This window comes from Ipomoea triloba, chromosome 4, assembly GCF_003576645.1.
Source record: "Ipomoea triloba cultivar NCNSP0323 chromosome 4, ASM357664v1".
Taxonomy (NCBI): domain Eukaryota; kingdom Viridiplantae; phylum Streptophyta; class Magnoliopsida; order Solanales; family Convolvulaceae; genus Ipomoea; species Ipomoea triloba.
Window position 1 is genome coordinate 1,096,130 of NC_044919.1, and position 427 is coordinate 1,096,556.

Consider the following 427-nt stretch of genomic DNA (forward strand, 5'->3'; position numbering starts at 1 on the left):
GTGCATAATTTGATAGTTTCTCCAGTTTACAAGTTTTTATTTTTCTGTTAAAATTTTCTGGTTCATGGCCCTGCGAGGCTAATTCTCTAAAACTTGGTCAAAAGATTACATGAACCCTGGATCATTCTGTACTGTGAGATTGAACTTGTTCTTAATGTTGAATTCATATACATTTGAGTAATTGATATTCTCCTGTGCTTTCATTTGTTTTATTTTATATGACTCTTCCAGTTAATTGCTAGGAGGCCTACTAGTTTAATTTCTTGAATAGTTTATTGCTAGATTAGTTAACGGTTCGTTTAATTTGTTTTCTAATCTGTGTAGCAACTATGATTAATTTTATCGCGGCTTAGTGTTAATTTAATCATAGGAAGAATATTAATCTAAATTAAACATAACCGCATGTGTTTATGTTATTTAGTTTTGT